The sequence below is a fragment of the Paroedura picta genome, chromosome 16, assembly GCF_049243985.1.
Source record: "Paroedura picta isolate Pp20150507F chromosome 16, Ppicta_v3.0, whole genome shotgun sequence".
In the NCBI taxonomy this organism is placed as follows: domain Eukaryota; kingdom Metazoa; phylum Chordata; class Lepidosauria; order Squamata; family Gekkonidae; genus Paroedura; species Paroedura picta.
The window spans coordinates 8,274,573-8,289,059 of record NC_135384.1 but is presented as its reverse complement, the minus strand read 5'-3'; positions in this window follow the sequence as shown (position 1 = coordinate 8,289,059).

Genomic DNA, 14,487 nt, shown 5'->3' with positions numbered 1-14,487 from the left:
CCCGGAATGTTTCGAGTTTTTGAATGTGCAAACTTTACCTGTCCTCCCATGTGCCAGTTGTAGACTGCAAGAAACTCCTTCAGAGATGCAATGGGTAACCTCTTCTGACTAAAAGTACTTGGATAAAGAGGAGACCTGTGTCATTTGAAAGCCTGCAACTTTGTTCCATTTTGCCCATTTGGACTGGCAGGAGAAATTCATGACCGTTGCATCTTGGGAACTTTATCTGACAGCTGGATTTTCGTGCACTGGAGCAGGGGTAGTCAACCTGTGGTCCTCCAGATGTCCATGGACTACAATTCCCAAATGCTGGCAGGGGCTCATGGGAATTGTAATGCATGAACATCTGGAGGACCACAGGTTGACTACCACTGCACTGGAGTACATGGTGCAGGGGAGCAAAATCTCTCTCTAAAATCTATACAACATTTTGAGGTAGCTTGAAGGGGGATCAAATTAGGCTCAAGACTATATTTTCACATCCAGAACGCCTCTGAGCCTGTGTTTCTCTAATATCCGCTCCCGGCGTCTTTCGGAAAACCTCTTTTATTATCTGGGGGAGTTCGGAATTTACCAGTCATAGTGAGAAACTACCTCTCTGCTCAAATTGCACCTGGGTTGTTAATTATGAGCTTCCTCGGCGAACAATTAAATATTTTTTGTTGTCGTCGTAGCATTCTAAATTGGCTCCGAGTTTAGTGCGCGCCTGGTCCCTTGCCAGCGCTTGGAAATTATCGCACGGGGCCGAGTTTCTAAGCAACTGACCGATGCTTCCACGTCGAGCAGCCGGACTGCGGGATTGCCAAAAGAGGCCCGGCTGCTGTGAATCGCAGCACCAGTTCAAAAACAAACCAAATTGGTTTCAGCTGTCAAGAAGGAAAGATCCTTTCCGGTCATGGCCCAGGAAGGGAGCAAAGGAGATGAGTTCTGAAATAGGCTGCAGGGGTGGCCAAACTGCGGCTCTCCAGAGGTCCATGGACTACAGTTCCCATGAGCCCCTGCCATGCTGGCAGGGGCTCATGGGAACTGTAGTCCATGGACCTCTGGAGAGCCGCAGTTTGGCCACCCCTGGGCTGATGGCTCCCAGTCTGAGCTGATGAAGCCTGCTGTGAAGGGACCATCCCAATAATCCTGTTCTCAGTTATAAGGGGAGGCAGAATTTCAGGAGCCAAGAGCCCAGCTCCTAACAGCCACGAGTTTAATGAGTTGTGGTCATTTGTATCATGAACGCAGAGTTACTCTTCTAGTGAAACGTCAGCTCTCGATTAAGATCGCACCAACTCAGCTAACGATCCGGTGCTGGTTCCCCACCGAAGCCTGTGATTCACCCTGCTCGAGTTCGAAACAATCGAGCCGTTTAAAGGATCCGGTAGCAGGATCATCCCTGGCCAAGTTCAGTTGTGTGCAAATGCCAAAACCCCCCTGTAAATAATTGGCGATCAGGCCTAGGAAGTCAAACCTTTTAAGAGAGGGAGAGGGGAAAAGATGCCAAGAATGGACGTGTTAAAGGTTAACATTTGTGTACAGGGAAAGCTTTGTGTACCAAAGCAAATCCAATAATGGCCATGGCTGAATGAAGGATTTATGTGTAAAGCTTCCAAACCCCTAAAGGTGCTCAAGGCCAGTTATTTGTCCTCTGGCGAAGGCGCTCTACCCTTCCCTCGAAAGTAACTCTTGGCTTAGCAAAGGCAGGATCGGCGATGTCTCCGGGTAAAGATACAGGAAACTCATTTTGAAAGATAATGAACATCAAGGCAGTCTTTTATTTAGAAGCTGATTGCAACATTCTCAGGAAACAGTAGTTTATATTCCCTTCAAAAGCCAAACTCCTTTTCCTGAAAGCTATGCCGTGATCCTTTTTTGGTATGTTTCCAGAACCTGGGCTAATAGGTAGTCGCTTAATAAACTGAATCAATAGCAGACAGCTCAGGATTATTCTTGGCATGATTCTGGCTTTTTTGCTCTATAAAATTCGGGCGAAACCATTGAGTGTTTTTTAGGCTGAAGGGGAACGGGGCAGAGAGGGGGATTTGGGGGTGGTCACTTTGCAATCATGCTATAACACAATCATTAAGTTAAAAAAAGGGGGCCACAGTGGAAACGTGTGAGGAAGTGAGTGAGTTGTAGAGCGCTTTGGATAGGCGTGAGGCTGTGTGGAAAATGGCAGGTGAAGGCAAGGCGATGTGTTTTTTTACAATGGCAAAAGGGGGAGGTCTTCTTGGTAGCCAAGGGACCAAGCCCTGTGAAGATAGGTTGAGGGACTTGGGAATGTTCAGCCTGGAGAAAAGGAGGTTGAGAGGGGACATGATAGCCCTCTTTAAGTATTTGAAAGGTTGTCACTTGGAGGAGGGCAGGATGCTGTTTCTGCTGGCTGCAGAGGAAAGGACACGCAGTAATGGGTTTAAACTTCAAGTACGATATAGGCTAGATATCAGGAAAAAGTTTTTCTCAGTCAGAGTCGTTCAGCAGTGGAATAGGCTGCCTAAGGAGGTGGTGAGCTCCCCCTCACTGGAAGTCTTCAAGCAAAGGTTGGATACACACTTTTCTTGGATGCTTTAGGATGCTTTGGGCTGATCCTGCGTTGAGCAGGGGGTTGGACTAGATGGCCTGTATGGCCCCTTCCAACTCTATGATTCTGTGATTCTAGCCCAATAACGCAACACACATGCTAAAAAAAAAGCATGCCAGGATGTAACCTGCTTCAGAGTCAATTGCTGAAATCCTGCGACATGTTCCAACAGGAATAATGTCGGGAGAAAAGCCCTGTTGCTGAATGCCTGATGCAAACTCATGGCATTCAAAGGGAAACCAGCCGGCGGAAAACAGCAAGTTAATCATTACGTGCAGAAATGGCCTGCAATAGCTGGCTAGATACAACCCAGTCATTAAGTACAGTATTCTCATGAAATGTGCATCTGTCTGAGTGGAGCGCTCTCAAGTTGCAGCTGACTTATGTTGACCCCAGTTCAAGGCAAGTGAGAACCAGCCCTCCTGTTGAGACTTTTGGCTTGGTCCCAAGTCCCTCCAGAGAAGAAGAGCTGCAGAGTAACAGGGTGTTTGAGAGTATGCAGTTATTAGATGCCTTTTCTGGCTAATGCACAGATCCAGACTCGCAGCGCTTTGAGGTTTAAAAGAGAGTAATCTTTACTGGAAAGATTATTTACAAATACATCTTATATTCATCTGCTTCAGTCTCCTTACTGAAAAAAAAACACAAAAGCTTTGGAGGGTGGACTCCATAGCATCATACTCCACTGAGGTCCCTCCCCAGTCCAAATCCCACCCACTTCCAGCTCCATCCCCAAAGTCTCCAAGTATTTCCCAGCCTAGAGCTGGCACCCTTATCCTAGCACCTTCTCAGAGTTAGCTACCTACAGATATGGAGGTGCCCCTGAATATGAAGGCCATGAACCTCTCCTCCATGAATCTGTCTAACTCCCCTCAAATTCATGGAGGAAAGAAGTGCTTTCTTTCATTTGTCCTGAACCTGTTTACCATCCAATGCTTTAGGTACCTCCAAGTTATGGTATTATGGGAGACAGAGAAAAATGTCTCTCTAAGTTATCGATCTCTATCATATCCCCACACGCATCACACTCGTTCAGCCTCACCTAACTCACAGGGTTGTTGTGAGGGGGAAAGAACAAGGGAAAGGAGAACCACTTCAACCCAACTGAGCTGAGAAGAAAACTTGACAACAGATAAATGTCTTCAGAAACAAGTTTCTCACGGCCCCTGTTTAAGGACAGCTACCAGCATCTTTGGCACAGATGAAGCCACAGGGACTGCTAAGGGCAGAGTTGGGGGCATCACACAAGTAAAATGTAACTAAACTAGTCAAACAGCAACTGGACAGGGCTGGTTTTAGGAGTGCCACAAGGTCACCTCCGACAGTAGACTGTAGGCAGGATGGGAGACTGGTGGTTGTTCAATGTATTACTAGATTTTGACTGTCTCCGTATCTTCTTCTTGGCTTTAATAAAATGCTACCTCCTGAAATAGTAACCTTTTAAAAATTAAACTAAATTGAACTTTTCCCCCCAAGTGGGTCTTTGTGTTATGATGTTTGTGTGTGTGGGAAAAAATCACTGGTTCAGAGCAGACCTCTGAGGCCTGAGGTTAGGGGTCACCCCCATGCCCCAGTGTTTATGCTGCTTTTATCTGAGTGAGGGGACCTAGGATAGGGGTCCCCACGCTTTTTGAGGCTGTGGGCGCCTTTTGGAATCCTGACACCAGCTCCTGGTGAGGGCCACAAAATGGCTGCCACAGGAGGCGTGGCCAAATACAAAATGGCTGCCACAGGAGGCGGAGCTGGCAAAAAATATCAGGGAGTGAGCAGAATGGTTAGCAGAATGGTAAATGTATTGTTAACAAATATTCTCTTCATACACACAACGTACCTTCAGTCACACAGTGACAATCCTTGTGTGGTGGTGGCAGATGCTGCCAAAACAACTTTAAAAAAAAGAAAAGAATCTGCACAACTAATTAAGAAGCCTTAGTGGGCAAAGGCCCCATCTGGCATAGACACTATATATATAACTATATATATATAACCTTGTTGGATAATGGGGAAGATGTCAGGAGGAACCATAGTGCCCATGGGTGCCACGTTGAGGAACCCTCCCTTAGAAAACCTGAGACTGAGTCTTGGTATTTCCCAGATGTATACAGAATTGTAACCCTACACACTGGCTGAAACGTGCAAGAGTTTATCTTAGAGTGTCTAGCTTTGAATCATTGTGCCCTAAAAGTTGAGTGGTTCGGGGCCAGGGGTGGGGGCCCCACCCAAACGGCCCTTCTTTTTGTTAAGATCCATGTATACACACCAGACACTTGCTTGCTTTGTGTCACTCGTACATCCTCTTTGGGATAAATCTTTCTTCGCCGCAGCTGCCTTCTTCCTGTTTGTTCAAGAACAGGAGTGGGATGGAAACGGTATTCCGGAAGGAAATGCTCATATTTGGCCTTACGGACATTGACGTTCTAGTGAGATCTCACGTTAAGTTTTGTGTATGTGTAAGACAGAAAGACAGAGGAGGTGGGGGTGGGGGACCCTCTTGGATTCCTTGTGAGGGGAGTTAGCTAGCCAAAACGATGCTAAGAAAGAACCAGTTTCCTGCGAAGAGCCAGATTGTAAATCCTGGGCTGTGTTTAGATTCAGAACGCCTGGGGAGGAATTCTGGGGAATTTGGGTCAGCGTCTCACAGTCCAAAAATGGAAAGGCCAGGAAGCTCTGGTCCCCAAAAGGATAGGAGCTGAGCCCCATTCTTGTTGCCTTGCTTCCACAAAATAGGCTTGCCAACCTCCAGGTGCTGACTGGAGATCTCCTGGGATTACAGCTCGTTTCCAGGCAGCAGAGATCAGTTCACTTGGGACAGAATGGCTGTTTTGGAATGTGGGCACTATGGGGCATCCTGACCCCTTCCCAAACCCTGCCCTTCTTAGGCTCCACCCCCAAAATCTCCAGCTTTTTCCCGATCCAGAGCTGGCAACCATACCACAGGAGATAACCTAGAATGAAGTCCCTGGAAAGTCCTCACCCCTTGTCTGCCTCATTTTTTAAATCATGATTTGCTTCCAAAGAACTCACACAAAGTTCTCTCTGTCACCAGTTTATAGCATCTCCAAAAACATGTAAAGGAGGTTCACATCAAGGCGACGTGAGAATCAAGGTGACGTGAAGGTTTGTGCCCACGGTTCCCCGGACAGATTCCTACACCCTAAGTCTGCCTTTCTCAACCATATAAAAACCCCTAAAACATTCTCCAGGCTTCGAGAAACCACAGAAGTGGCCCAATTATGCAGAATATAGTTGGGTGGCAGAACTGTGGACACGCCCACCCAAGGCTCCTCCCCTTCCCACCCACTCCAGGCCTATCATTGGCCATTTGGGGAGGGGTGGGTCAACACAATCATATATGGTCATATTGTCCGATAAACGTTTAACAATTTTTAAAGATCTATGAAAAATGAATCAACTCCCATCCATTCGGGAAACCCTTCCAGGACCATCAAGAAAACCCTGGATTTCACGAAACCCTGGTTGAGAAAGCCTGCCCTAGCTGCTCGACAACATGGCTCCCTTAGATCAGGGGTAGTCAACCTGTGGTCCTCCAGATGTTCATGGACGACAATTCCCATGAGCCCCTGCCAGCGTTTGCTGGCAGGGGCTCATGGGAATTGTCGTCCATGAACATCTGGAGGACCACAGGTTGACTACCCCTGCCTTAGTTCTTACCCCGGTCCGCACATGCTGCAGCGTGGTCGGAAATCCTTTTAAAGAGTTCGGCCCTCTTCTGCTTCCAAAGAGCAGAAACGTCAGTCAGAAACATTCTAAAAATAAAGCAAATCGAATTCCAACTTCAGGCCACAGAGGCATCGAATGAGATGCTGTTGAAATAGTTTTATGTCTTCCTGCCAACGGCCCTCCCAATTGCTCTGAGCTCATTTGAACTGGAGGGCCGTAGTTTCTTGGGGATGAGGCTCTTCTCTTGAGCACGGAGCCTGGCCTCGAAAGCCCCCCTTCTAAGCATTCGGAAGAATCGTAGATCATAGAGGATGGGTGGGATGCTGGAAACTGCTCCCTGGCTCTTTTAGGAATTTGGAGGAGCGCTGGGTGGGAGTTGAGGGAGGGAGTCCAATTAAAAAAATCCTTATTGGATGCATCACTATCCATGTTTAATAAGAAGGTGTTTGTCTAAGATGATTGCAGAGTCGTTGGGAGACTGGGTGGGTGCCTTGTTGCCTGGTTACCGTGCCCCGGCTGGTTACCATGTCATCGCTGCCAGACCGGTCCAAGCTGGAAAAAGGCACTCTGGAGATTTGCAGGGACTTGGCTCCAGCAGTTGGGGAACGAGGCCAATGCAAGCACTGGTGTTGACGGGGTATCTTACTTTCACTAACGCCTTCCCCCGTCCTGTTGCAATCCTCCTTCGGTTCACGGGGGTTCACCCGCATTTCCTGCAGTGTATTTTATCTGGAAGTCCTACTTCGGGGAAAAATGACTTGCAATTTTTCCTCTCCCCAGATCTCATCCATAAGGAATTTGCTGAGTCGGGATGAAAAACACAGGCCTTTCCCAGGGGGCAGGTGAAGCTTTAAAACCCCAAAGTGACCCAGCTGCAACCGTGACTTTATAGCCAGAGAGGTCAGGCAGAGGGCTTCAAGCATGCTGGAGGAGGAGGAGAAGAAGAAGAAGAAGAAGAAGAAGAAGAAGAAGAAGAAGAAGAAGAAGAAGAAGAAGAAGAAGAAGAAGAAGAAGAAGTATTTAAAAGGCTGCCATATGAAGGATGGAGCAGAATTGTTCTCTCTTGCCCCAGAGGGACAGACCAGAACGAATGGGATGAAATTAATTCAAAAGAAATTCCATCTAAACATCCGGAAGAAGTTCCTGACAGTCAGAGCGGTTTCTCAGTGGAACAGGCTTCCTCGGGAGGGGGTGGGTTCTCCATCTTTGGAGATTTTTAGACAGAGGCTATATAGCCATCTGACAGAGAAGCTGATTCTGTGAAGGCTCAAGGGGGTGGCAGGTGACAGTGGATGAGCGAGAGGGTTGTGAGTGTCCTGCATGGTGCAGGGGGTTGGACTAGATGACCCAGGAGGTCCCTTCCAACTCTATGATTCTATGATTTGAAGAAGAAGTTGTTGTTGTTGTTGATGATGATGATGATGATGTCCCCAGGCTGTGTTGAAGTCATGGAAGTCAGCTCTTGGTTCACCTTCATTTACACTTTCACCCACTGCCTGTTATTTGGAGAAGGTGTTCCTGGGGCAGAAATCCCTGCGTCAGGACCGTGGTGACGGCTTCGGTATTTATTTCTTAGAAGCTCTGGTGTGTTTTTGTGGGATGATGAATGGTGACAGCTCTGTCCTCCCCCTTGGGCTTCGAGGCATAAATATTTAGAAGGAGGGTGACGCTGCAGAGGAAAAGGAATGACCTCCTGGCCCCAAACAAACACTGGGCCTATAGACTGGCTCACAAGGAGAAGACTGGTTGCGAGGAAAAGAGGCAGAGAAGGGCTGTGTTTAAGAAACTTTGGGAGATGATCACCAGTCAGGTTGCCAGCTTTGGGTTGGGGAAGACCTGGAGGTTTTGGGAGTGGGGCATGGGAAGGTTGGAGTTTGGGGAGAGAGGGACTTCAGCTGTAGAATCCATCCAAATCTGCTTTTTTCTCCAGGGGAACTGAACCTGGCCCTCTGGAGATCAATAGCAGGAAAGCTCCAGGAGGCACCTGGAGACTGGCAGTGGTTCAGAGGCAGTGAGGTGGGAAAGGGTGTTTGGACTTTGTGGACTTGGCTTGGTCCTGAGTCCCTCCAGAGAATTAGAGCTGCAGAGTTACAGAGTGTTTTGAAAATATGCAGTTATTAGTTACCTTTGTGGATGAGGTACAGATCCAGATTCACTGTGCTTTGAGGTTTAAAAGAGAGAAATCTTTACTGGAAAAGATTATTTACAAATATAAATCATATTCATCCGCCACTCGTATCTTTTGATCAGAAAATACAATGGAGTCGGGTGATCCCAGACTGTATGGCCGAGGGTAAAAGAATGTGAACCCACACTCAGAGACAGCCCTGCTGCTCTCCCACCAAGTCCTTTGCCTGCCCCAAACCGAAATCCAACAGGCATAGTTTGCCTCATCACTGCAGGCAGGTTGCAGTACAACAGGTATAGTTTTCTTCAGACCCTGGTTACCCATGCCATATGCTGATGCTTTGCTCTCTTTTCCAGACTCCAGAACACATCTTTCCCATTGTTTTGTTTTTAGTGCTGTCTCCTAGTCCAGCCACCCCTAATTACAATAGCCTCTCCCTATATCTCAGCCAGGCCATTCCCAATCATCATCACATCTTTTCTATCAGAGTCTTGGCTCCTACCAGTCATGGGAAAGGGGGGGATGATAAGGCTATTTCCACATGCATTATTTGCCCTGGGTTAAATCCTTTTTGGGATCTTGCTTCCTTCACATACCTCCTGGGGTTTCCCCATTTTCCAACCAGTCTTTCCCAAACTAGCTTTGCTGAGAAGTTTTGGGGGAAGATTGCAGTAAAGCTTGGATGGTTGCCATGTGGGTGGGAAAATTTGGATTTTCCCACAAACACACGCCCTCCATTTCTCCCTCCACTTGACTTAAATCCTAAGGAAGTTCTATCTGAGACCATCTCCTTTAATCGTCTTTCAAAAGATACCCATTTCGATAAAGCTGCCAAGTATCTGATTGAATTGGTCTTTTTTGCTTCGTTCTCCAATCTCCGAGTGCGGCTGGACATTACTTTGACAGCTGACCTGGATTTTCACATATTGCAATACAGCAATGATGATCTATACGGCTGATTCTGTACCTGGTCCTAGAGCAAGGATTAAAAAATCCACACAATGGGGCCCAGTACAGACAGGCGGGATACTTCTTGTAAGAAGGAGGTAAAAGGACATTTCAAAAGTTTTAAAATGCTGAGATCTCATGAGCTTCTCCCATGGGGGCTCAGCAACCGTTACTGGGTGCCTCAATAATCCAAAATGGTTGACAGTGACCCAGTTTCATTTGGAAACTGAGAGGTAAACTGAGGGGAAAGAAGGGGGATCGAGGAGGGGAGGATGGAGAGTGAAGTTCTGAGATATGGAAGAAGGAGAAATGGAGCAAAAGTGTTGACACCAGGACTGAAGGGGGGGGGGAGGAAACAGAAAGGAGAGAAGCTGTAAGTGGGAAGGAAAGAAGAAACAGAGGAAAGACTGGGAGTGACTGATAAGAGCAAGTGGGAGAGAAGGAAGGAAGGAAAGAGGAGAGTTCTTGAGGGCCCCGAGTGTCAGAGAATCCTGAAAGCTGAGAGGCAGATATAGATAAAATTAGATATTTGGGTTGGAGAAAAGGAAGCTGGGAAAAGAGGGAAGCCATAAGGACCAGGTGATGGATGGAAGGAAGGAAACCAGTACTTTCTGGCTCTTATATAGCTCACATTTCTTAGTTATTGGCTACTGATTAAGAGCTTTCCCCTCCAATTCCTCCCTTCTCGGTCCAAAAATGAACCAAGTCATGCTGGGTTAGAAGATTGCCAGAATGGAAATCCTCCTTCAAGCATCTCATTTCTTGAGGTGCTCCTGGGTCAGATGACTCCTGCAGATGAGTAAGTGGCACATCCTCGAATTCTGAAACCATATCACAAGACCACCAGGTCCCTGGTCTGGCTGGGATGTTGCCACCAACGCAAATAGTTCATCTCCAGCGTGGTGTTTGCATACTCTCCAAGGTGAAAGCATAACACAGCACCCAACGTGACGCCGACGTCTCTCTCTCTCTCTCTCTCTCTGTCTCTCTCTCTGAGATCACCAGGATGCCAAGGGTGCGAGATCAGCCCATTCCCCAACATGCAGGACAAGTGAGATCAGAGATTTTCCATGGAAGAGCAACCTCCTGGAACAAAGGAAGCACAGTCCATTGCTTAGGGGGGATGTGAGCTGTCGGAACTCAAGGTTGGGTGCCAACCTTTTTCTGAACTAAGGAAGGAGCATTCATGACAATCGAAAGGGCCCTACTCCCAGAATCCTCTAGTCCCACCCAACAGTCTTTCTTCCAATTCCTGTTGTCTGCAGTTGACCCTCTCTGGAGGCCCAGCATGAAGAGCGGTAGACTCTAATCTGGAGTACCGAGTTTGATTCCCTACTCCTCCATATGCAGCCCACTGGGTGACCTTGGGCTAGTTACAGTTCTTTCAAGGCTCTCTCATCCCCACCTACCTCACAGGGTGTCTGTTGAGGGGAGAGGAAAGAAAGACGATTGTAAGCTGCTTTGAGACTCCGTTGGGTATTCAAAAGCAGTGTTCAAGAAACCAGCTCTTCTTCTCTTCTGTGTACCTGCCCCTTACCAGAAACCCAACAATCCTTCCAATCACCTCAATTTTTGTACACCTCAGCTTCCATTTTCTTCTCAGAGAGACCTGGTTCTCAGCAGGACATGGGCAATGGATGTTCTGTATCATACTACATCACCAAAATGTTGGTTCTTCCATTGATAGGCATTTTAAAAACAACAACAAAAAACAGGCCTATAAAATTTTGACACGGCAACCTCCTTTTGAAGAATCATAGAATCATAGAGTTGGAAGGGGCCCTACAGGCCATCTAGTCCAACCCCCTGCTCAATGCAGGTTCAGAATCACAGAATCATAGAGTTGGAAGGGGCCATACAGGCCATCTAGTCCAACCCCCGGCTCAACGCAGGATCAGCCCAAAGCATACGAAAGAAGAAGACATGTAGTTGTCAAACTGGGTATCTTCCTGTCCTTGAAAACAAAAGAGCCACAAATTGGTCCCCAAAAAGTGGGAATACTTCAAACTGCACCCACCCAACGTGCCCAGCCCTCCAAGGGTACCAGCTGGACTATTCCATTATTTATTTAGCAGGTGAGCAGGGGGATCTGGGGGAAGAGAGGAGAAGGGAGGGAATCTGAAAATGGCCCCAATTCCACATAGGATGGGTTTTGCAATCCTGGCTCTCTGACTATTTATTGATTGATCGCACGGGTTGTGTAGTGTAGCCAGGAAACCCAAAGACTGTCTTGCAGCCAAGCAAGGGATGACAGGAGGTGGTTTCCAATCTCCTGCCTCTGCATCATGACCCCTAGTGCTCCTTGGAGGAACTGCCACCCAAATCCTTGGTGGTCTCCCATCCAAATACTAGGCAAGGCTCACCTTGCCTGGCTCCTGAGGTATGATGGGATCAAGGCCTTTAAAAAGGTAAAGGTAAAGGTATCCCCTGTGCAAGCACCGAGTCATGTCTGACCCTTGGGGTGACGCCCTCTAGCGTTTTCATGGCAGACTCAATACGGGGTGGTTTGCCAGTGCCTTCCCCAGTCATTACCGTTTACCCCCCAGCAAGCTGGGTACTCATTTTACCGACCTCGGAAGGATGGAAGGCTGCGTCAACCTTGAGCCAGCTGCTGGGATTGAACTCCCAGCCTCATGGGCAAAGCTTTCAGATGGCTGCCTTACCACTCTGCGCCACAAGAGGCTCTTACTTGGCATAAATTGGTGCATCTAAAAGAAATCAGAGCCCAGGACAAAAGGAGGGGTGATATTTCTTCATGATTATTGCTGCGTCCTTCAACGGTCCTCAATGGCTCTGATCACGCAACGCATCAAGATTGGGGAGAGTGGGCAGGTGTGGTTAGGTGTGCATGAACAGGTGGGATTCCGCGGGAGTGTCTTTTTTTGGCTATATGTTTGTCAACCAGACCAATAAAACACCAGCGCCAAAGGCCTCCGGTGCTCTCTTCTCCAAAGAGAACCAAAATAGAGACTCTGTCTCTGGAAGTTCTCACCGCCGGGTGATGTAGGGTGCCTGTAGGTGACACGAAAGATCCCGTCATTTCGTCCTGGTTGTTTGTAATTAATTTTCCGTTTGACTCAGCCTGCCTACCAGTTGTATAAACGCTTCCTCGAGGCTTTCGCTGTTTGCTTATTTAAGGGAGCTGTACATTCTGAGTAGGTACAGGCTTCTGCCCTTGAAAAAGAAATAACCGCTCTTCTTTGACATGTACGTTTCCGAGGCTAGCGGAGACACAACACACACAGACGCTCAGCCATGCCAAGAAAGGGATGCAAGCTTCTCTCAGTACTGAGGATGTCGCCACATCTCCCCTTCCTTCTTCCCTGTTTTTGCATTCGAGGGGTGCCTTGTTAAAACGTTTGCACGAATACCTGCCATTGTTGTTCTTTAGGGTTGGGTTCTATAAAATGAAACCTGGTTGGGGCGGGCGCATCATGTCTTGACGGGCCCGATGTGCGGCTGGCAACACCTGTGCATTAAAAGGAAGCCATCCCCCTGGCCCTAACCTTCCAGTTCACACGCTGAAATTATTGTGGTCCGTTTGACAATGGCTTTTCCAAGCAGAGAGAAGACAATGCGAGGTTTCTAGGGGAGGGGAGGTTGTTTTTTTTTTGCTGTCCAGTTGCAGATGATTTACAATGACCCCGTAGGACAGGGTGGGCCAAACAGTGGCTCTCCAGATGTCCCTGGACTACAGTACCCATGAGCCCCTGCCAGCATAGTGGAATTGTGGCCCATGGACATCTGGAGAGCCACCGTTTGGTCAACCCTGCCCATAGGGCCTTCAAGCTGCCTTATGACACCCCAGTGGAGTTTTAATGACCTCCAGAGGTCATTAAACGGTCATTTAATGACCATTGCCTGCCTGCATGTCATGACTCACAGCCCTGGTATTCCTTCCAGGTCTCCCATCCAAGCACTAGTCAGGGCCGACCCTGCTCAGCTTCCGAGATCTCATGAGCTCGGGCTAGCCCGGGCAAGTCCGATCTACGGACGGCAAATTGAATTCACGGTCCACTTCCCCCCCCCCCCCCCCCGCTGGGGATCTCAGCCCAGCGTCCCGTTTCCTTCTCGCCGCTCTCCCGGCAATCTCGGAGGCTTCCCGAGTGCCGATGCGGGAATGTTTGCGTCCTGCGGAAGCTGCTAAGTGGGTGAACTGTCAGCCGCCTCCTCGATCCCAATAAAAATAAGGCTTGGATTACATCAGGGCACACGAGGCCAGGCCGGAACAGGGACTGTGCCGTCAATAGGCAGGCCGATGCACCCTGGCAGGCCGATGCACCCCGGGTGGCTATGCGGGGGCTGGTTTATCCTGAGATTGCACCAGAAAAGTCCCCGGGGAACGGCATGTCCTGCTAAGGGTGTGGGGAACTACCCGGCCAACCCTACTGTTAGGCTGCATATCACAGAGTGACTCCTTGACTTCCGCTGCTTTTTTCAAAAGGCGGATTCCGGGAAACCAAGCCCGACCGGCCTGGGTACTGTAACTCTTCAAGACATTGCTTTCATCCCCTCCATCATGAGACAGAAGCAAATGTTAATCATGCCCACTCACGCAAGCTGGTTTTGGTTTCCATTCCTTTCCTTTCCGTCACTCCTTGGGGAGAGGTTACAAAGTTCTCCTGGAGTCTTGTCGGGTCTGGCGGAAGACTTGGAGTGACGGAATGCTTTCAGTGTCCAGCCAGGACTGGGGAGGCCCGGGTTCGAATCCTCACAGCCACGGGAGCTTGCTGGGTGACCGTGGGACAGTTGTGCGCTCTCGGCCTCGGCTACTTCGCAGGGCTGTTGTGCGGGGGAGGCTGAAGTTGGCCGTTTTTTCCTTATTCCCTGTTCCTGATTGGTTCTTATTTGTGCCATCGTTCGGCCAACAATATTTCAAAGAGTTCTGAACCCCCCAAAATAAGGTTTGGACCTCCACATGTCATGCACCCCCACATTCTGGGGACTTCCCTCTTACTAAGAGAGTTGGTTATGTGTCGCTGGGAGAAGAGGAGGACCAGGGGTGATAGGAGAACGGTGTTCAACTATGCAAAAGGTGAACATGTTGAAGAGAAGGCCAGCTTTATTGGCCAATTTCCTACTCACCTGATTGACGCTTTTATCAGCTGGTCTTGTGTGCTAAATGGTTATGGCTGCAATCACAACTGCAGACAACCTCAGG